General features: G+C 42.0%; 1 protein-coding gene and 1 long non-coding RNA gene across 8 annotated transcripts in view; one reads left to right on the top strand and one right to left on the bottom strand.

Annotated features, from left to right (window-relative positions):
- Positions 1–11,396, top strand: part of LOC136638721 (uncharacterized) — a 37,952-nt gene extending 26,556 nt beyond the window's left edge. The window contains exon 3 of the long non-coding RNA XR_010793642.1: positions 11,315–11,396. This is a non-coding gene — a long non-coding RNA (uncharacterized lncRNA). The remainder of the gene's footprint in view (positions 1–11,314) is intronic.
- Positions 1–23,662, bottom strand: part of MEIS2 (Meis homeobox 2) — a 300,456-nt gene that overhangs the window by 186,606 nt on the left and 90,188 nt on the right. The window lies entirely within an intron of this gene.

Here is a 23,662-nt window from a genome sequence, read left to right on the forward strand (position 1 = left end):
AAGAGAACCATCTGCATCTTGGAAGAAAACTATGATAGAAATGTAAACATGCACGAATAATGTATGTAAAACTGTTGGGCGAGAAGGATGTCCACCCCCCATCACTTTGGCAAAGCCCTCCTTATCCACTCTTTGAGGATTAGCCCATATCCTCCAGATCAGTGATTTTCAACATTTTTCTTCTCATGGCACATTGACCTCTATGGTCTTCTCTGCGGTGTTTGCCTGTGTTGATGTCACTTCTGCCTTCCGGGAGACTCTTTTGGGTTCTGTAGCTCTGTTTCTAGGGCAACTGTCTTCAGTTACAAATTGGCAGTCCCTCTTCCTCCACCAGATCCTTATCGGCAGCAGAGGAAGAAGGACAGACAATTCATTACTACAGTTGCCTTAGAAACACAGCCACAGAACCCAGAAGAGTTTTTCATGCACACCAATGTGTTGCGGCACACTGCTTGAAAATCACTACTCCAGATTATAAAATGCAACAAGGGGGAGGCAGGCTCATATGAGCAAGGTACTCATAGTCTTCTATGGCTGCACATAAGGCTGTTGTCATTTGACATTTAAAAAAAAAAACACCTTTGACCCTCTTTCTCTATTTGCATCACATAATAAGATATTCCAATTGCCAAGGAACCCATATCTGCTTTAGGACATGCCCACACGAGACATTTGGAGATAAGGTGGACTTGGGTAAAATCATTCAGTGCATCTCATCTCCACAGCACAACCTATGTGGGTCCCTGTCATTGGGCAGAAGCAAAGCCCTAAAGGCTGCTATAGTGCACAGGCCACGCACTGGAAAAGCCAATCAGAGCGCTTAGAACTTTCCGCCATATTGCAAGCACCTAGACTTCACTGTACTGAGAGCGGATGTATAATTGTACTAAAAGGGTGAACTGTAAAGTTCAAATCTTCAGCCAGGGACACAGTTAAGTAGCTTAAGTAAGCCACTATCTAAGAGATAGATAGCTGCAATATGGGGATAATAACACTGGCCTACTTTACTGGGTTAGTATAATTGAGAAAATGTGTGACAAGCATCTTAAGCGCTGAATACAAATGGTTTCATTATTTGATAACACTGAACCAAAGCAGAGACATGGGCCTTATCCCCCCTTAGTTTGAGAGAAAATAAGGTCAAGGGAAACTGAGTAAATATGTCTAGAACTAGTTACTGGAGGAAAAATCCATTACGGGGTACAAGCCATGATGTGTATGCGCAACCTCCTGATTTTAGAAATGGGTTATGTCAGAATGCCAGATGCAAGGGAGGGCACCAGGATGAGGTCTCTTGTTATCTGGTGTGCTCCCTGGGGCATTTGGTGGGCCGCTGTGAGATACAGGAAGCTGGACTAGATGGGCCTATGGCCTGATCCAGTGGGGCTGTTCTTATGTTCTTCTGTAACTAGAACGCCAGTCATTAAATTAATGTCCACCAGGTCTAGTGTCTCATAGCGGTAGCCGCTCCAGAAACAAAGGCTGATGTTTGAAGATCTTCCAGAACTAAAGCCTGCAGTGCGCCTTCCTGCTGGAAGGTTTGTTTAAAAAAATTAAAAAATGAAATTAAAAATTAAAATTCTATGGGCAGTTTATGACAGTGGGATGCTGGATCGTGATGCTGTCAGGCCATTCGAGGGTGCAAGGCCATTGCAGTGGTGGATCCCTGTTACCGTGATCCCCAGGCACCAGGACAGGTAGCCTGGCACAGCAAGCGATTCATGGATGGGAGAGAGGAGAGGAACTGGGAGGTGTGTTGAAGGTGGGAGGGTTGAGTCTGGTGGCAACAACTTTCACTGGATCCTATCCCCCCATGTTGAACCCATCACACTCCCCGAGTTACTGCTCAGAAGTAATTCCCATTGTGTTCAATTAGACTTACTTTCAGGTAAGTGCATATAGGATTTTAGCCTTAGCTATTCTAACTGACCAACATTTCTTAACAGTGACAGAGTATATCTTTGTGGTTGTGCATATTGCAATCTTGGTCTGCCTACCACTATGGAATCATAATACACAGCAACGGTATGCATTATTAGAGTAAAAAATACTACACATTTTTTCCACCTTGAGAAACGCAGAAGAAGAATAGGGCTTTTTATTGCTCAGGGCAATTATAAAGTAGGTAATCAGCAAGCGGGGAAAAAACACAACTGTGTTTCTGTAAATTAGATGTAAATCTTGGCAGAGAGCATGAAGGCTGGGAATGTGAGTGTATTATGTTGTCAAACCTCAGAGTTTAGAATGACAGAATAAAACACTCATGGCCAAAGTACCCATAGTTTTTATCTAATACCCCACTCATCCTTAATTGCTATTCAGTTAGCCCTGCTGTGAATAGGGGTTACACAGTGTAAATGTTAGAGGAGAAGAAGGACACGTAGGCATATGACTCAAAGGGACTCCAAGGTAATTTAGTACAACTTACCCTAAGGCAGGATCCTTCATACGCCAATCCACATACATTCTTCACATTAACCCTCACATATATTTACTCACATCACTGAGATTATATTGCACATTAGGCACACAAAGAGAGGAAGGGGTGCTTGCAGGACAGTGAAGAGCAAGACAATCTAGCAGAAAGGAGGATTGGAGGATAGCAAATGTCACGCCTATCTTTAAAAAGGGAAAGAGGGGAGGACCCGGGAAACTATAGGCTGGTCAGCCTAACATCTATACCGGGTAAGATGGTGGAATCAAAGATAGGATCTCAAAACACATAGACGAACAGGCCTTGCTGAGGGAGAATCAGCATGGCTTCTGTAAGGGTAAGTCTTGCCTCAAGAACCTTTTAGAATTCTTTGAGAAGGTCAGCAGGCATGTGGATGCGGGAGAACCTGTAGACATTATATATCTGGACTTTCAGAAGGCGTTCGACATGGTCCCTCACCAAAGGCTACTGAAAAAACTCCACAGTCAGTGAATTAGAGGACAGGTCCTCTCATGGATTGAGAACTAGTTGAAGGCCAGGAAACAGAGAGTTGGTGTCAATGGGCAATTTTCACAATGGAGAGAAGTGAAAAGCGGTGTGCCCCAAGGATCTGTCCTGGGACCGGTGCTTTTCAACCATAAATGACCTGGAGACAGGGTTGAGCAGTAAGGTGGCAAAGTTTGCAGATGACACCAAACTCTTCCGAGTGGTGAAGACCAGAAGTGATTGTGAGGAGCTCTAGAAGAATCTCTCCAGACTGGCAGAATGGGCAGCAAAATGGCAGATGTGCTTCAATGTCGGTAAGTGTAAAGTCATGCACATTGGGGCAAAAAAATCAAAACTTCACATATAGGCTGATAGGTTCTGAGCTGTCTGTGACAGATCAGGAGAGAGATCTTGGGGTGGTGGTGGACAGGTCGATGAAAGTGTCCACCCAGTGTGCGGCAGCAGTGAAGAAGGCCAATTCTATGCTTGGGATCATTAGAAAAGGTATTGAGAACAAAACGGCTAATATTATAATGCCGTTTTACAAATCGATGGTAAGCCACACCTGGAGTATTGTGTCCAGTTCTGGTCGCCGCATCTCAAAAAAGACATAGTGGAAATGGAAAAGGTGCAAAAGAGAGAGACTAAGATGATTATGGGGCTGGGGCACCTTCCTTATGAGGAAAGGCTATGGCTTTTGGGCCTCTTCAGCCTAAAAAAGAGGCGCCTGAGGGGGGGCATGATTGAGACATACAAAATTATGCAGGGGATGGACAGAGTGGATGGAGAGATGCTCTTTACACTCTCACATAACACCAGAACCAGGGGACATTCGCTAAAATTGAGTATTGGGAGAGTTAGAACAGACAGAAGAAAATATTTCTTTACTCAGCGTGTGGTTGGTCTGAGGAACTCCTTGCCACAGGATGTGGTGATGGCGTCTGGCCTGGACGCCTTTAAAAGGGGATTGGACAAGTTTCTGGAGGAAAAATCCATTACGGGTTACAAGCCATGAAGCGTATGTGCGACCTCCTGATTTTAGAAATGGGCTATGTCAGATGCAAGGGAGGGCACCAGGATGAGGTCTCTTGTTATCCGGTGTGCTCCCTGGGGCATTTGGTGGGCCGCTGTGAGATACAGGAAGCTGGACTAGATAGGCCTATGGCCTGATCCAGTGGGGCTGTTCTTATGTTCTTATAAAGAAAAACATGAGATACACGTTTCAGTACAAAACTGACCCAAGTTGCTACTGAAGATGGCCTTCACATGGAAGGAGATTCCGTCTGAATCCCAGACATTGCATCATCCACAATGATGCAAAAGTCACCAACAAAATTTCCAGAACAGATGCTTTCTGTCTACCTGGGCAGGATTAAGATCTTCAGAGCACAATTCAAAAGGAATGTTCAGCTGGTGCAAGTCCCTTGTGTGGGCCTGGGAGCGTTGCATACATGCGGTAAAACACGTTTGCGCCTCCTCGTGTGTCAGCTGGCGGGCTCAGGGACCTGCGCTGCCCCATGGGGGCCAAATCCAGCCTCTGCGTCAATGAGGATAGCCAAGCTTGCCCAGCGTGAGGAGCGGGGGGGGGGGGAAGGTGGGGGGGAGGTGTTTCGAGGTGGGGAAGGGCAGGCCGTGGGCGAGCCTGTGGGCGGGTGGGTGGGGAACTGAAGGCAGGACCAGTGTCCGGTAGTTATGCCGGATCCTAGCCCCATTCCCGGACGACACAGAGGAGCTCCGGGTTCTCCAGGAGCAGCTTTTCAGGTGGCACAGATCCAAGTAGACCTATTGGGATCGCTGCTGCTCTCTCGGAGGTAAGGGGAATTTTCTTCCCGTTGGCTCAAGCTGAGCCCCAGCCAGCCCTAAACTTGCACTGGGTATAGCGCAGGCCCATTGGCCGGCCTGTTCCAGGGCAAGTTGGTTGGCAGCCTTCAGTCTCGAAAGAGTATGGTATAAGCCTACAGCACCTGGTATTCCCAGGCAGTCTCCCATCCAAGTACTAACCAGGCCTGACCCTGCTTAGCTTCCAAGATCAGACAAGATTGGGGACTGCGCTATTAGGGGTCTTTTCAGGCAGTGGTAGGAATGGATTATGCGATGGAGCAAAAGAAGGCAAATGCTTCTCTCTCTTGACTGCACTCTTCTTGCTTCTATATTAAGCCATTTTCTAGCTGGAGGAGATGGAGACACTGGGATAAACAACAAAGATAACTTTCTTCCTCACACCTTCTTTTATATCTGTGGAGGCAGAAAGAAATGCAAAGGAGAAAATTTTCGAGGAAACTGTCAGAAAGGCAAGTGGGGAGATAAACAGAAGGACGTAGGATGGTAAAAAAGATTCTCTTCCACTTTGTCTCCCCCTTCCTCCAAGCAGTTTGAGGAAGCCTGGAGGCATATATAGAGTCCGCAGGTCTGTGTGTGTGTATCTGGGGATCTGCCTGTTGGCAACCTCCAGCTGTAAGCATTTGCATCCGAAGTTGCATTATTTCTATGTTCCGGATAGCATTTAGCATCCTGTTAGTGTTAAAATAAATATGCAGGCGTAGAAGTAAAGGTGGTAATCAAGTTGGCCTAAATGTACTCTAGAATATGATTCCACGCAAACTGGAAATGAAAATTATTGTTATTTATGTAGCACAATCACTCTGTGTGCTACTTTACAAAGAGTGAAAGTAATAATACTTTCTGTTTGGTGTAATCCTTGCAACAATTATGTAGGATAATTATTCCTACATTGCAGATGGGCAGCTGAGGCCAAGAGTGAGTGAACTGTCCTAAGGTCAGCTAAGGGATCTCCTAAGGGATCATCCCTTAGGGACGTCCTAAGGCAGGGGTGCCCAAACCCCGGCCCGGGGGCCACTTGCAGCCCTCAGGGGCTTCCAATCTGGCCCTCAGGGAGCCCCCAGTCTCCAATGAGCCTCTGGCCCACCAGAGACTTGCTGGAGCGCATGCTGGCCCGATGCACCTGCTCTCAGCATGAGGACAACTGTTTGACCTCTCACCTGAGCTGTGGGATGAGGGTTCCCTCCACTACTTGCTATTTAACATCTGTGATGCAGTAGTGGCACAGAAGGAAAGGCTGGCCTTGCTTTGTGCAAGGCCTTTTATAGGCCATGAGCTACTGCAAGTCCTTCATTCATTCATACAAGTTCCAAATCTAATAAATTTGTTTATGTAAATTTATTCAAATTTTACATGTAAATTAATTCTTCCCCCCCCCCCCGGCCCCTGACACAGTGTCAGAGAGATGATGTGGCCCTCCTGCCAAAATGTTTGGACACCCCTGTCCTAAGGGATCATCACAGAAGGGAGATTTGAAAGAGGGAAGTTCCAATTCACAGCTCAGACTTTTAGCCGCTAAATTACACCAATCCTCTAGACCAGGGCTCTCCAAATCCTGGCCTATGGGCCAGATCCGGGGTTTAGAAAAAGCCCTCCTTCCCCCGTGAGCGATGCTTACTGTTCTCCCATGGTGCTGCTTATTTTCCAACCTGATGTCTGCACAGGGACGCTCTGGGCAGTCACATCTGCCCAGACATCCTGCTACACAGCCTGCTAGGATTCTGGGCAATAGACATGACTGCCCAGAGCATGCCTGTGCAGATTGGAAATAAGTGGTGCTGCAGCAGAATGGTAAGCGCCACTTGGGAGGGAGAGGGCTTTTTCAAAGCACAGCGGTCGCTCCTCTAGACCAGCGATTTTTAACCAGTGTGCCATGGCACATTGGTGCGCTATGAATGGTCTGCAGGTGTGCTGTGGGAGTTTGGGGGAGTGTCATTTATTAATAGGTATATTAGTATTCTGTGACACTTCTTAGAAAAAGAACACACACAAGTTTTGACTGATGCAGCTTCTTTGCCTCACCATGTTATCCAAACCCAGGTGGCTCAGTAGTGCCAAGTTTCCTATCCAAACAGTGAGATGCAGGGCTATTTAATATGCAATATGCAAAGTCTGGCTGCCACTCACGCATTTCCTAATAGACAAATCAAAAACTCCAAAGGGGCACAGTTTTGGCTTTTTGGAAGCAGCTAGCTACAGTGGGAGACTAGAAAAAAAATCTTGTCAGTTTAATTCTAAAAAGTGTGTCACTGCTGAGTAAAAACATCGAAAAGTATTTTCAACATTGACAAGTATTTCCCATCACTTGATTATCTTCCTTGGATAGGGTGCAAAATCCATTTGTGTTAAGTGTGTGTGAGTCAGCAGAATTAATTGTTGCAGAAGAAGATGAGCTTACAGAAATAGCAGAGGACTGAAACAGAAACACTCATTAACACAACGATCAAAATTTGTTATTGAACTTTAAACCAAATCTTTATACTTGGTTTTAAAATGATAAAATATATCCTGAAAAAACCGACAATGTGCCAATTTTAGCAACTTGTCGGTGTGCCATGACTTGAAAAAGACTGAAAATCACTGCTCAAGGTTGGTGTGTATCTGTATGGATAGTGGGATGGAACTACTTTGTTATGCTGGACAAGTTCAAAATTCCTCATAATTCAGTATGTAATTCTTTTGAAGATACAGAGGCAGTGACACTGTTTTTGTGGGAGAATTTGAAATACTGGAAGTCCACCAGAAGAAGAAACATAATATGCTGTACTGTATATGCTGTGCCATGATGGCGATTAGCTGGGCCACAGAGGGATAATGTGCTGCCCTCAATGTCTATTTTGCTGTAGGGGTGTGATTTTAAGGAAGCTAACACAGAGAAACGTGAGGTCAGATTCTGTGCTGTAAAATACCTTCTCCCATGCAGACACCAGCCCCAAGCATAAGAACATAAGAAGGGCCCCACTGGATCAGCCCATAGGCCCATCTAGTCCAGCTTCCAGTATCTCACAGCAGCCCACCAAATGCCCCAGGGAGCACACCAGATAACAAGAAGACCTGCAAGGCCTCCTGGGAATTGCAGTTAAGAACATAAGAACAGCCCCACTGGATCAGGCCATAGGCCCATCGAGTCCAGCTTCCTGTATCTCACAGCGGCCCACCAAATGCCCCAGGGAGCACACCAGATAACAAGAGACCTCATCCTGGTGCCCTCCCTTTCATCTGGCATTCTGACATAACCCATTTCTAAAATCAGGAGGTTGCGCATACAAGAGAGTTAAGTCCCACTGAATGAAGTGCAACTTTTATGAGTAACATAAATATGTAGAACCTCCATTTTGAACCACTGTGCCATGGCACACTAGTGTGCCACGGATGGTCTGCAAGTTTGCTGTGGGAGTCTGGGGCAGGATCATTTGTTAGGAGAGCCACTGGGGGATGAAAGCCCCTGCTGTCAGTGCGGTGTGCCTGGTCAATTGTCAAAAAACTGATGGTATTCCTTGACAATTTTAGTGTCTTGTCAGTGTGCTGTTAGAAAAAGTTTGAAATTTGCTGATATAGAGGGCCAGAATGGTAGCTTCTCACAGAGACAGACAGAGAGAGTGAGTCATTTTTTCCAAAAGGTATCAGCTAAATTGGGCTCAGTCATCCCGCCCCCTAATGCCAGTCAGCCAATCAGCTGGCAGCAAAGCCCTGCTGCCGGCTGATAGGGGGGCTAGCCTGGCAATCATTGCTAGCATGCCAATACAGGCACGCTAGCTGCCTTAATTGCTAAACCACACATCTACATCCAAACTGATACTCCATATCTAATCAATCTAATAGCCATTATTGGCATAAATAAATGTAACACTTTACTCCATATTAAAACTATCAGAGTCAACATTTTAGGAGGATAGATTATTTTTACAAAACAAATATTGCACTCCTTTTGCAGAAACAGTTTCACAGCTTGGGAGGTTGTGATGCATTCTGGAGTGAGGGTGGGTGAATGGAGGGGCCTCCGTGTGGCCTGGAAGAGGCTGCAAGGAGATCAGAAGACAGCCTGGGGTTCTCAAACACACAATGGTAGAGGAAGCTATTTGGGGCTTTTTTTCTACCTCCTACATGTTTTTAAAGCAAGTCCCCGGTATCCGAGGGAACTGTAAATACTTGAAACAGCAAGATGCTGTATCCACAGATACCAAGGGATGCACAGGGATACACAGATACAGTTCAATTCTTTAATATAGTGTTTCTCAAACTGTGGGTCGGAACCCACTAGGTGGGTCGTGAGCCAATTTCAGGTGGGTCTCCATACATTTCAATAGTTTATTTTTAATGTATTAGACTTGATGCTACCATGGTATGTGACTGCATTTGGGGAAATGTTACAAACCTGTACTTTTAACAGGCTACTCTGTCTATGCTTTTAACAATGATAGTAAATGGGACTTACTCCTGGGTAAGTGTGGGTAGGATTACAGCCTTGGATTGTTAAAAATTTTCCTGCTTGATGATGTCACTTCCAGTCACGACATCACTTCTAGTGGGTTCTGACAGATTCAGATTCTAAAAAGTGGGTCCTGATGCTAAATGTGTGAGAACCACTGCTTTCATGTGACACACCTAAAGCAATTCTGGCATAAATCCTACCATTACAGCTGGAAAGTTAACCCACCTACCATTCCTTCAGTACGTGCATTTCATGTTATATTTGGTGCTTCTCATTTTAAAAGAAAACCCACGAGAATGCTAGCATTTGAAATGTTGTCTTCCAATACATATGTTTATGAAAGCCACTGGAGTTTTTAGGATATAATCTAGATCTCGAGATGTAAACTACTTCCAAATTGTTCCTTTATTTGCATCTGAAGAGTGTGAATTTCAGCAATAATGATAACAAAATTGACTAAAAATCCAAAAACCACCCTGAGCAAACTCCAGCCTAAGTGCTATGGGAACAGTACCATTAGTTTAAGTAATCACTGTTAACATAAAATGGATAGATAGTAACATCAAAACAAACGGTTTTCCCTTCTGTTTATTTTAAGAGACACAATAGCAATACAAAATGCTGTAGCCTGAAAAAAATTAAGGAATACTAACATTATTTATAGCTCTGAGTGTCAATGGGAATAGTCAGTTCTATTTTTGCATGCTAGGTCAACTAACCATTCCCTGTAGCCACATCTGAAACTTGAATAATATATTCCAGTCTATGGCAGGGGACTATTGCTATTGAGAGTGACTGAGGATACCTTTTCATACCGTAAGACTTGTTGTCACTGCAGGAGTTGACCCACTATAGACAACACTGGAGCATGTTTCCCTAACACTGTCATTCCCAAACTGTGAGTTGTGACTTCCTGGCAGAATCCAGCCAGTAGAGCCGTAGATTCCTTGCAAAAAAAACCCCTCCTTCCCAATGTATAGGACTGTAGTCCTAATGGGGAGCTGCACCCAATGGCGCAGTACGACAAGGGAGCCACCAGTTGAAAAAAGTTTGGGAACCACGGCCCTAACATAAATTCAGCTAATAGAGCATAAAAGGAACATGAGTGAATTGATCATAAGTTGAAATGAAATTCTCTGGTTTCTTGCCAGAGAATTTCAAGCAACAAAAAAAAATATTCAGCATGAGCTTTTTATCCCAGGGTGATTTGGGCAAAGCTGGCAATAAGTAAATGAAATATATTTGTTTGGAACAAGCAAAAAAAAGACATTTTTCCATTGGTTCAAACTATTCTGCATTGAAAATAACACTTGAAAATGTCCATATTGGCCTTGAAGAGGAAAAAATATTTTCACTGTCGTTTTATTAAAATTCTCAAATATGCTTCATTTATTTTGCAATTAAATTGATGTTCAGGAGCATGCCACAACATCCTGTTCAGTGTTAATTTAAACCAGAGACAACTCCCACCAACTTCAATCAATTCAGTTCAATGGCTGAATTGAGACATCACAACCAACCATGGATTCTTGTTACAGGAATGTGTCATGCTCCTTCTCTCCTTTCCTCTCTCTTCAGGTGGAAGGGGAGGACATGTAAAGCTTCTGGACATGGTTTGTAAAAACTTCAGCCTCTTGTTTCATCATAGTAAGAGAAACTGTGGTTTGAACAAATCTTGGTTTTCCATATGCAATTTAAATACATTGTGGTTAGTTGCAAGCCACAACTAAAAGCTTCAACTTTTCACCTCACATGTGAGCACAAGATGCAACACATTATATCATAACAAAACAAAAAATATATATGATTGGTTTTTACATCAGAATGTGACCAGTGTTTGTGCTGCTTAGCCACAAGCCTTTCACAGAATCCACACAGAAAACAGACATCCTATTTAATGAACTAATACTTTGGAATAAATTAATTTATCTCTAGCAAATGACTCCATGGCATAAGTCGGTAGACATTCTGCATGATATGATATATCACTGATACAGACACTATGCAGTCACTTTAACAAGTAAATTTCAGGTTACTTCATTAAGTGAGCAGGATATCACATTTTATCGTTTTATATGCACAACTTGGTGTTAAATCATGGTATTTTGTTTTTGCCATTTTAGACTGTACCAATAATACATGAGACAACAGGGGCTCCAAAACATGAAACATGAACATAGGAACAGGGGCTCCAAAACATGAAACATGAATATAGGAGGAGACTGCAACAAGGTCTGTTTGGACATGTCATGATAAAAGTTGGGTACCAGTACGGTTTGTGATGAAGGACTTGTAAATGGATGAATATCATTAAAATATACTGTTTGACTTTTCTTTTTATAATTGATGGGACAGCTGTAATACCAGTTTTTATTATCTTACAGTTTTATCAGACAGATACAGTCACAAAAATACAAACAGTGAAAAGGTAGTTGTTGTTTTTTTTAAAAAAAAGTACCAACGATTGTAATTTCCAATAGTTTACATAGTCAGCTGATGGTGGGATGGCATTTTTATTGTGATGATACTTTGGGTTTTTACTCCATTTATATTTATACTTTGGTCTGTTAATTTTATGTACACTTCATAAAGAAGAAATTTTTTTATTGCTTCCACACAGACAAATGGGACATAAAAAGAAATATGAAAGCAAGAGCTGCATGATGAATAATTTTCATTATTAATACACAGTTAATTTTTGGTCTGTAGGAAAAAAATCTGTTTTGCACTTTGAGATTCATTTTAGCTCCGGCAATGAAGGATTATTCTCTCCGTTTTATCAAATGGTTTTGTTTATTTTTAAAGAATTCCAAGGAAAAGAGCTTGCACAATCTCTTTTAAATTATTTCACAAACTCAGCAAAAGGCTGTTCTGCCTTTAATTCCAGTCTATTATTCCTAAATTACCATTCATGTGCTTCTCAGTTTGGTATTACTTGTATATTTACTTTACATATACTCCCTCACTATCTCCTGATCATGAGTAGCTGTTGTGGAATGAGGGGCACAGTTGAAAAACATACTGTAGGGGATCTCTCAGACAACACTTCACTACTTTTCTTTCCATTTCTTCTACATTTGTAGGGAATAAAGTCCTTCCTTAAAAGTCCTGATACTCCAAACATGCTGTCTTTCCTTCTGTGTCTCTTTCAGACTCTTGCCAGCTTGGCCTCAGGCTAGTTTCATAATAATAGGAAAAAACAAAAACAAAACAAAAAACACCCTGATATTCAGCATGAGATCCATAACACAGTGATCTCACTCAGAACAATACCTTTCATTACAGCAGTTCTATTGACTTCTTTGCTTGAAACACTTTGAATTTCCCACCAGCTCAGCTGTGTGATATTTGGCCTCTTTTAGGCTAGCTAGCTCTTCCTATAAGAAACCCACAGGGCAAAGAGTAGAAACCTCATCAGCCCTAAGGGCTTGTTTGATAGAATATGGAGTCTTCAGAAAAAGTTGGCTAGTGCTCTACTATAGGATGAAATCAGGGCTTAGAATGATAAACCATGCTGGGGTTGCAGCACCATCTAATTATCAGTTACTGCTTTGAATTGCTGTGGTGTATTAAAAAGTCAAATCTGAACATTTGTTAAAAGTTCCAGAGTAACTTGTACACAAAGGCAAACACAAGAGTAACTTCTACACACAGCCAAATGTTTTGTGTTGTGCTGTTTCTTTGAAGACATTTTTGTGCAGGACTTACTGCTGACTGTTTTGAAGTTGTTAGCACTTGAGTATTTATCGCATCCTGCAAATTTTCGCATTCTCTGAATGGATCGTGCTTGGGGGGGGAAAGGGGGGGTATGATTTTTTTTTTCTTTGAAGCTTGTTTGCATTCAAGAGCCTGCAGGACACAAGTTCATGTTTCAAAAAGGCAAAACAGCAAAGATTAATTACAATGGCAAACTGTCTGCAGTTCAGGCACATGCTAAACAATGGGATTTTCCCCTAATTTTTGTGGAAAATGTATTGAACATTTTTGAACAGTATGTAACAGTCACAGAATCATACAAAAAACTTTTATGCTAGAAGAATATGGATTTAGTGTCATCAGTTGTAAAACATTCAAAACCAACCCATCGACTATAGCAAAAAGCATATATAAACCTTTTTGCAAAATAAGCCTTTTCAGGGAATTTTCATGAGCAAATTAGTAGAGAAAAAATACAATGAAAGGAAGCATTTAAAAAAAAAAGACAACAAAAGTCTGAGAAAATGTCTAAAGTTTTCACAGAACTTTTCGTAGGTTGCTTAAATAGTGCATTTATTTTCAAATACCTTTTTAATGTGTAGCTTTATAACTGCAAATATGTTTGTTTTCTTGCACTAAAAAGTACTGTATAGCCTTCAGGAACTTAGCAATAGTATAATAAAAGTCAAGCCAGTTCTCACTTAAGAGGTTGCCTTCACTGTAGGAATGCTTTTACAATGGTTTCCTAACGGATATCTGTATGGGAAAATTTCATTCATTCATACCTTTTTAAAAAAATTCTACTCTCTCATTAAAAAGATGTTTAAAATAACTTCAAACACTAACCATTTCAAACACCAGCGATGTTGTTAGCTGGCAACAAGCAGTATCACTGCCATTCAGTGATTAAAATATTCCCAAGGCAACACAGAAACCAAAACTATAATTCAGGGCCAAAATACACATTGTTAAATGCACTTGGGAGTGGCCAGTTCTTTTTTTTTTTTTTTTAGAACAGTGTTTCTCAAACTGTGGGTCAGTACCCACTATGTGGGTTGCAAGTCAATTTCAGATGGGTCCCCATTCTTTTCAATATTTTATTTTTACTATATTAGACTTGATGCTACGCTGATATGTGACTGCTTTTGGGAAAATATTACAGATCTGTACTTTGAACATGTATATGCTTTTAACAATGATAGTCAATGAGACTTACTCCTAGTAAGCGTGGGTACGATTACAGCCTAGGATTGTTACAAATTCCCTGCTTGATGATGTCACTTCTGGTCATGACATCATTTCCAGTGGGTTCTGACGGATTCTCATTCTAAAAAGTGGGTCCCAGGGTTAGAAGTGTGGGAACCACTATTTTAGAAGATACAGCCATGGGGGGAGGGGCTTGAGAGAGGTTGGAAATGCAACAAGTAGGAGGAAGATGGGAGAACTATGATCGCCTCAAGTTTGTCCCATGGTGGGTTCCACATCTAGCCACTGGATATCAGACAAAGCAAGGAAAAGAGGGGAGAGGTGGCAGTCAGCCATTTTCTGCTGCTAACAAAGGTTTACTGAATTACAACAAAGAATGCAAAAGGGAAAGAGGTCAACAGAAACCTCTGTTGCTTCACAGCTCTGTTCAATTCCAGTTTCACCAGGCTGTTACATCACTCCAGACACAGGAGTCTAGCTCAGGCAGATGCCCAATGTCCACAGGTTCTTCGTGCAGGTGGAGGGAGGGTAGGACCCATTAAATTTTCCTGCCTAGCTTCCATCCATGATCAGCTCGGGCAGGGTCTTCCCAGCTCCAAGGTGGACTGTGGACAAAGGGGTGGACCGCAGTCAAAGTTATCCCCTTTTTGTATGGGTGTTCCCACCTTTGCTTCAGGCTGCAGATCTCCTGATGAACTCAGTTACCACCACCACCCTCTGAAGGAGTAAAGTCAACTCAGGATTGCATCATCCACCCAATAGATCAACCTTTGTGGTAGACTCTGCATCCATTGCTCAAGGGGGTCTTGGAGCCACTTAGTCTCTGGTCTTGTGACCCATTTGATCAATCCACTTAACTTAGTTTTTACACCATGACTCCCCTTATCACACCAAACCTGACAACTAGCAACCTTATTGAATCTCTATCACATCTGTTCTTCAGTCTGTCCATCAGGTAAGGAGCAAAAATAACAAAGAAAAAGAAAAAGAAACCCTAGTTTGCTGGCAAGGGGACTGTCATCCAAACAGCAGCAAATGAGGCTACAAGCAAAGAGGATCACTTCAGTTGGCCAGCAAAGCTTCTCAATGTCCCTCCAATAAAAAGGTGTCACATTTTCTTCTTCATGCCTTGCTTTGGAAGGGATGAAGCAAGACCACCATTCCCTATGAGGTTCCTGGGGGATGGACAATAAAGTGTGCCCCAGTAACCACAGGTGTTCAATTCCAGAACCCTCCCTCCCACGGTTACCTGAAACCACAGATATGGGTGAATGCCTGCGCCCTCACCCTCCAGAAGCGAGGGAAATGTTTTATAAGCCATTAAAAACATGACTTCTGGTTTCACAGTGAAACCGGAAGTCATGTGTTTTTAGCTGCCAAGCTCAATCTAAGCCAGGCAGAGGAGAGCCGGACACATGTCCATTGCCTCTGTTGGGCTCAGAGGACGCTCTAGAGATAAGAAGACGAGGGGAGCAGAGCTCCCTTTGCCTACAGAGGAGGCACAAGGGGTACCCACGGACCCAATATGCGGATACAGGATCCGTGGATAGAGGGGCCTCATGTAATATACTGGCTGATGGTAAAAGTTTTTCCCCCCTGAAAATTCTATATGAAAGTCCAGTTCAAAAGTAACATTTGTAATTGCCATACCACCACTGAGATCATTCTGTTATGCCAGAACAGACTCTTGAAAATCCACTTATCCCATCACATTTACTATCCTAGCAAAAATGTACACCACGGCAGTCTCTAAAAAAAATTGACAGATGGTGGTGGAATCAGGCATTTAAGTAGTTGACCAAAAAAGAGGCATTTTTATTTCATTTTTTATACTTCTGTCTCCAGTCGCAAATGACCCTGTGACCAGAGAGCTTACTCAAATCCCATTACCGTCAGTACTCCATAGGAAAAAAAAGAGTAAGACTTTAGCAACCAGATTTCAGGCTTTTCCATCACTTCAGCTGAAGAAATCACTTTGTTAGTAGCTGATTGTTGTGCTGGAGGAAGCGGTAACAGCAGTAATAATAATAGAATGAACTAACCATTAAGTGGGACATGACAATTTAGCTTCACTCTTTCAAGCACTTCAGATATTTCTAAGCTAGATAATCAACCACAAGTACTAGGAAAAGGCAGACAATATTAGAGACTTTCAGAAGTAGTAACAATTTTTGGAGTTTATTAGGTATCACTCTCTTATTGTATCACTAACCACTCATCTATCCTCCCCCTCTGTTTCTAGCCCAGGTCTCAAATATTCTATTGACATCATTTTTCCACTCTTTATTTTGCAACTTGCATATCATGACTCCCAAGAAAGCAGCATAAATTGTGCAAATGAAACATTACAATTAGTTTGTAGGGCAGGAGGTCTGGTCTAGAGGGTAGAGCCTCCATTTGCCTGAAGATAACATCCACAAGGTCGCCAGTTCGAGGCCACCGGCACCGTGCGACCTTGAAGCAGCTGACAAGCTGAGCCGAGTGATTCCATCTGCTCCGAGCGTGGGAGGATGGAGGCCAGAATGTGAAACCAGATCAGAAAGAAACATCTGAATGTTGTGGTTCTTGAAAGATGGAACCTTCTTTCAATTGTATGTAAAAATCCCTATGGGGATTTAAATAGCCTGCCTATGTAAACCGCCTTGAATAAAGTCTTGAATAAAGACCAAGAAAGGCAGTATATAAATACCTGTACTATTAATTATTATTATTATTATTAGCCAAAAAGTGAAGCATGTTGACTTTATTTTATTTTTTAAAAAACTGATTCCCTAAACATTATAACAAATCTACAGCTAGGTGAGAAACTTATTGTATGGAATGTAATCCGGTGAGCAATTGCTTACACAGCAAAAAGTTGCCAACAGCAAAAAGCAAAATGACTGGGCAACCATATGTTATAAAAGGATAATGAATAAAGGTGCCTTTATCATCATCCTTCTTTTATGCTGGTTCAAAATACAGTCGCTGCACCAGTATGTACACTTACAAGATTTACCTACACTGATGGAATCCAAGGAGTTTGATCAAGTTCATAGTGAACCTCTGCACAATGAAGGTAGCCAACAGGCAACACAGCAGAACAGATCTTGCACGGAATTCCTTTGAAATTATAGACTTTAGAGTAAAAATCTTTAGGGTCAAGCCTGCTGCCTAAGCACAAAGGGCAAGGGTTTCCAAATTGTAAGCTGTTGCTTCCTGGGTAGCTGTGGAAACAAGCCATGGGAGCCACAAAATCCTCCCCAAAAACCTGCAGCCCTACACAAGGGTTGCAGCCCTAATAGGAGCTGCAGCCAATGGCCCAGGAGGTCAAAGGAGCCGCCGGGTGAAGATGTTTGGGGACCACTGTCATAGGGTATATTGACATGGCAGGGTACAGGAGGGAGCTGTGCAATCTCTAGCTTCCTCACCATGGAAGTAGCTTGCAATGAGAACCAGTGGCTGTGTGTAGGCACCCGTTCATACTACATGTCATATATGTAGTGGGGAAGGGTGCGCAAACCTGGGATTCTTTCTGCAACCTACAATACTGCAGAGATGACACATGTGGTCATGTTGAATGTGAACTTGCCTTTAGGAACATCACAATGATATTTTGACTGCAACTTAATGCAAAGCCTATGAAGTCAAAAGTTTTGCCATAAATTACCCTCCAGTAAGACTGGTATCTGAGTATCACAAATAGACTATAGAGGTTAACCGCAGGTTACCCCTGCTAATTGGGTAAGAGGCACTTTTTCAAGTGGGTGCTCCTTTTTTTAGCAGGGGGAGAGTAACTGGCCCACCTCACCCCAGCACTGTCTGTTCTAGTGGCTATCTGCTGGTATTCCTTGGCATCTTTTTAGATTGTGAGCCCTTTTGGGACAGGGAGCCATTTAGTTATTTGATTTTTCTCTGTAAACTGCTTTGTGAACTTTTAGTTGAAAAGCAGTATATAAATAATAATAATAATAATAATAATAATAATAATAATAATAATAACTGATTCATAGCATAGTACCATCGCTAATACAAATGTGCAATGTTTCTAACAGTCAAAAACGATGTTTTAAATTAATACATCTCAAGTCACAACTGAACTTTGATCCTTGGTTTGCTGTGACTTTGATCATGCACGAAAAGTATTGCACAACATTTAATAATACAAGATTCCTGGAGTTTAAAAGTAGATTCAAAACTGCTTTATTTGTACCCACTTTTACCTTACAGACTAAAAATAAATTCTTGTGGCTATCTTTAATACTTGCTAGAGTGTTTAATACAGGCATGCACCACTTAACAACCATTCGCTTAACAACAGACCGCATATATGATGGTGGTCAAAGCGCAGTAAAGATGCTCTTAATGAGGCAATCGCATCTCCCATAGCCTGCAGCAGAGTGTCTGTTTACACAACAGAGAGGCTCTTAATGCAAAGAAGAGGCAATCTACCTCCAGTAGCCTGTGCAGCCAGCTAGTGTCTGGCAGGGAGTGTCTGTTTACACAACAAAGGCAATAGATTGGACTGAATGTTCACTTAATGGTTGGCAACCTTCAGTCTGGAAAGACTATGGTAGAAGCCTACAGCACCAGGTGTTCCCACACAGTCTCCCATCCAAGTACTAACCAGGCCTGACCCTGCTTAGCTTCCAAGATCAGATGAGATGACCTTATTGCATAACAACAGGAATGGGAGAATGTATCACTGTTGTTAAGTGGCACACACCTGTACAAGAACTCTTGGACATACACATTCTTTTGCTTCCTCAATTAATGCAGACTCTGAACTTCTGATTCTACATGGCTTTTGCAACCTGGCAATAGGAACCAAATATTCAGCATTCTGATTTATTACATACTTTAACAGTTTGTAGTAATTTCAGCTAGGTCACTATAGTCACTGCTACAATTTTGATCAAAACAGTTCAGTGAGTTTAAAAAACTGATTAATGCCTAATAATGTTGTGTGCCACATGGATAAAATTCACCCAGCAGTAATCCACTTCAGTTAATTAAATTAGAAAGTGGTTTATTGAATCCATTCACAAAAGAAAAAAACTAGAATCACAGAGTCAGAAAGTTCCAATGGCTCCCACCACATCTCTTAACAGAAACATGACCCGCAAATGATCTCCTTCAGTAGAACAGCGATATAGGATGCATGTAAGAAGCAATGCAGATGGGAACTCCAGATGGGGACTTCTTTAGCTGCACTGAAAGTGTTTATACAGTTAAAAAATAATTAAATTAGGGAAGTTGACTATAGAGAAAGACACATGTAAAATATTTCCAGAGAAAATATATAAAAAATTTTGGTTTCCATTTGCAGCTTTATTTTATCTACTTATATCCCTCTGAAATTGCATGTGCAACATATTTTGATAGACTGTGTGTTTATATTTTGCTACTAGAAGTAAGGCTAGGAGTTTTTTCTGCAAAACTATAATTTTACTAAAGAACAGTTGCACTGCAAACAATGGGTTTCTAGTACTGTTGATATTAAATCACACATATGTAGTGTCTGAAGTAGGATAATGATTTTTCCCTATCTAGAACATATTAAATACAAATTTAAGATGTCCAAATACGGGCACAATCCTTACCTCGCGTTAGGCTGGCACAAGTCCCTTGCACCAGCCTAAGAGAGTCACAAACCTGCCATAAAGCACATTTGTGCCTCCTCGGGAGCAAGTTGTGCCTGTGCACGGAAGTTGCATCCAGCCTCTGGGGCGGCTTGCAAAAGGTAAGTTTCATCAACCAAGCTTGGCCGACACAGGGGTCTGGGGAGGGTGGGAAGGAGGTGGGAGGGAGGCATTCTGGGGTGGGGAGAGGGCTGGCCTGGGGGCAGGTGGGTGGGCAACGGGAGGTGGGGCTGGGACCCTGTTGTTATGCCAGATCCCAACCCCTGGTCCCCGAGCAGCGTGGAGCAGCTTCAAGTCACTCCGCTCTCCTTGGACTTACGCCACCTCCTGAGGTGGCACAAGTCCGAGGAAACCCATTGGGGCTGCAGTGGCTTACCTAACCCGGGGGTAAGGGGAAGAGTTTCCCCTTACCACCAGCTGAGCCACTTTGGAGCCCTATCTTGCACTGGATACAGCGCAGGCCTCCTGATAGGATTACGCTGTAAGACTATTAAACTCAATTAAATCCTTTAAATTTTAAACTACATCTTTAATATGAGGAACAGTGAAAGAGAGAACAGATGGTAGACAGAATTGATACATCCATATTCTTTGTAGAAAATGGGAAGTAGAGAAACTTTGACAAAAGTAGGAGTGCTCTGATATTCATACCTCGACTAAAATTATCTAGTTACTCTTTTAATTGAGTTGAAAACATTTAATTTTTAATTGAGTTTAAAGCATTGGGTATTCAATGCAGTTGAGCACAGGTACCACAGTCATAGAACTTAACAGAGCATTTTTCTTCGTGTTCCTTATGCATATGTGCATTCTGCTCCCCAACCCCCACTAAAGGGATGGCTATGGGCCCAATCCTATCCAACTTTCCAGCAGCGGTGCAACCGAAATGCAGCCCCAAGGGAACAAATATTCCCATACCTTGAGGAGGCCTCTGTGACTGCTTCGCCACCACAGGATGCACTGCACGTCCCACTGGCATGGCTACACTGGTCCTAGAAAATTGGATAGGATTGGGCCCTATGACTACTGATGACTATGACTGAGAATGGGTGATCCATATGCACTCCCCACACCCTTACCTAACTCTCTGACCACCATGCAAGTTGCTAGGGCTGGATGAGGTTGTAGTAGACATGCAATGACCACTCATTTTGTGTCATGCCCTCTCATCAGTGCACTCACACTGCCAAGGAGAAATTGGGGATTTCGCCATATTGAGTACTGCATCAGCCCTTGACTCCATTGTTTCCTTCCAGAGATACTTTGCAGCAAATGAGCTACTGGTGATGGAAATCCCATTTACATTGAACTAATGGCTCTGAAACCTGGAAGCATCAACCAACCTCCATAGCTTTCAATTATTTACACATTGAAACATTTAATGCCTACATGTATTTATTAACATAGTATATACAAATTACCTTTTGAACTAAATTCAAAATTACAGGTTGTTAGAAACAATGAAGCAGAACAAGACCCTGTGCGCAAAGTAAAACTAAATCAAAGAGCATTGTTATTTCATGCACTGTGACATCATTTCCTGGAATTAAACCAGAGATGACACAGATTCAGATAGTGGTAAGCAAATTTCATCTCAAACAATTCACAGATGTTTCCCTCTGTCTAGGAGAAATCAATACAGAGCTTAAAGGACACATTAATTCTGTGGATCTCGCCCCTCCCCCCGCTCCCGGATGCTACAGGACACAGAAAGTGTTTTTGTCCCAAAAAAAGCCAATTTTTTTTTAAAGTAGTGTAAATGACCAACTTTTAAGTAACTTTGGTATAAATGCTCCTATGCACCAATTTTAAAATCTTATTAATAGTGCAATAGTTGATAGCAAAAAAATTGTAATCCATTTTTCAGATTTGCTGGAAATTAAGTGAATAAATAAAAGGATTTATAACATGGTACTGAAAAGGCCAAAAGGAGCGTGAACCACTTCCATGGGACATGGAAGAGTATTTAGGCATGACATTCTGACTTCAGAATGTACATTTCCTTACAGCCCATAAAACTTATTTTGATGCATCAAGATTGTAGAAAAACATCTCACTGCAGAATACTAAAATGTTCAAAAATTCAGTAAGCAAGGGTAGGAAACAGTCATCATGTACCACTGTTAAGTAAGCTCCAGTACTTGGTATAAATTCAGTACACATCACGAATCAGTACACAGGGCCAGGCAAGTAGTACTGCACTTGTGATACAGGTAGAGATGGAAGATACAGATCCATCCTTCAATGGTATTCAATTCTGATGCTCTGTTTTGTCTTTCAAGGAAGCATCTGTCATTATTAACCTTCTCTTTGAGGAACCCCTGGTAATTTTTCATGGACCCACAAGATTCTCTAGAACAAAGTTGGAAAACCATTCATTTAGGGCAAGAATAGATCCACTGTAGTCCAATGGTGACTCATGGACTACAAGTGGTCCCTATCTCAGTGCCAATTTGGGAAGGAGCTACTCCTTAAGTTGCTTTAAGTCCCCCCCCCCATCACTGCCTCCCACACCATCAGAAAAGTAAGTGGTAATAACTGCTTCTCATCCTCTGCTGTTATCCACAAAATTTCAATGTTTCTTGCTATATTAGCAGTGCCTTCCTTCTCCTCTCCATGTCCTGTATCTCTAAAAATGAGGGTGGCCTTGACATTCAAGTACAAGTCATTCTGCTTCTGTATTCTTAATGCGGTTGTCATTTTATGAGGAAAAGATGTACAAGATTACTATACCCCTTCTCCTCCAGTGATGCCAAACACTGTTTAGGTACTTTGTGATAAGGTTAAGCAGCAGTGGCAGAATATCTCTAGTAGGTGGTTGGTTCTGGTGGATGGGTCCCTGTAGATGACCCACCATGGCAACTATTGACACTGGGGCCTAACACATATATATTCCTTGTGGCCTCTTTTTCCCTTGTGGCCTCTTTTTCTCTGTGGTGCACTGAAGTGGCACTGAATCTTGGGTGCCACTTCAAACCCGGCAGCCACTTCTTTGAGCATGGAATGAGAAGACTTTCCAGAAGTTTCTGTGTCAACACAGTGGCATCATCTTAAATTAGGGAGAGAATTAGTGGTTAGGTTCACCATCCTAGACCATCCATAGACAGGCTGCTCTGGCTCCTAGCAACAAGGCGAGAGTCTTTTCTCCCCCATCCACCCCCAGCATTACCCAAATGAAGAAGTTGGCCATCACTACCCTAGAGCAGAGGTGTTCAAACTTTTTGGCAGGAGGGTCATATCAACTTTCTGATACAGGGGAAAAAAGAATTAATTTACAGTTAAAATTTGAATAAATTTACAAAAAATTACTCAAATGAATATATTAGAGATGGAACTTATATGAATGAATGAATGAATGAATGAATGATCTTGCGATAGCTCAAGCCCTGTAAAAGACCTTGCACAGGTGGGACCTCAACATCCAATGAGCTGATATCCATTGATTTAACTCACCACTGATACCAAGGTCTATCTTTAAATGACTTTTAACAAGGATAAAAGCACAAAAATCCATTTTCCCACCTTCATGCTGTTAAATGATGATGATAATGATGATGATGATGATGATGATGATTAACAGTATTTATATACCGCTTTCCAACTAAAAGTTCACAAAGCGGTTTACAGAGAAAAATCAAATAACTAAATGGCTAACTATACTAACTATAAAAATCAAATAACTCAAATAACTAATCTAAACTAGATTATAATCTCATTCCACTAGATTCCATTATTCACCCTATCTAATGGCTGAATGTAGTATAGTATCTATACCAATGCATTCTGGGGCAACAACAGAGGAGCAAGAAACCTGGGTCTTTAAAACTATTTTTCCACTGATTTGGTATCCACTGATTTTTTTAATCCACGGGAGGGGGGGTTTAATCCACCGGGGGGGTTCAGGAATGGAACCCCAGTAGATAGAGAGGCATGACTTGTACTTGCAGG

This window comes from Tiliqua scincoides, chromosome 1 (assembly GCF_035046505.1).
Source record: "Tiliqua scincoides isolate rTilSci1 chromosome 1, rTilSci1.hap2, whole genome shotgun sequence".
Lineage (NCBI taxonomy): Eukaryota > Metazoa > Chordata > Lepidosauria > Squamata > Scincidae > Tiliqua > Tiliqua scincoides.